This window comes from Asparagus officinalis, chromosome 7, assembly GCF_001876935.1.
Source record: "Asparagus officinalis chromosome 7, Aspof.V1, whole genome shotgun sequence".
Taxonomy (NCBI): Eukaryota; Viridiplantae; Streptophyta; class Magnoliopsida; order Asparagales; family Asparagaceae; genus Asparagus; species Asparagus officinalis.
In genome coordinates, this window is record NC_033800.1 from 44,814,454 (window position 1) to 44,814,788 (window position 335).

The 335-nt window shown below is 30.1% G+C and overlaps 1 protein-coding gene across 1 annotated transcript in view; it reads left to right on the forward strand.

Annotated features, from left to right (window-relative positions):
* The window catches only part of LOC109849809, a 7,365-nt gene that overhangs the window by 4,519 nt on the left and 2,511 nt on the right, over window positions 1-335 (forward strand). The gene's annotated exons all lie outside the window — the stretch shown is intronic.

Here is a 335-nt window from a genome sequence, read left to right on the forward strand (position 1 = left end):
ATTGCAATATATTGCAAATACAAAATGCAATTACCTTTTAGATTGATGCATACATTGTAATTTTTTAATGTAAAAATGCAAGGAACAAATAAACTCTAATTAGGAGTTAGTTAACGAAAATATACTGTCACTGTATCTTCACACATCTACTTATTTAGTACTACAGCTCAGAATCACTCTTGCTCAAACTTACTTTATATAGCATCTTAGAAAATGGAAAGCACGTGAGATGTGACAAGGTATGAAAATTTTACCATAACCTGTATGGCTTAATTATAATTGTTGGCTTTTGATTTAAACGAATGAGGTGTTCAGATAGGATCCTGTATTAACAG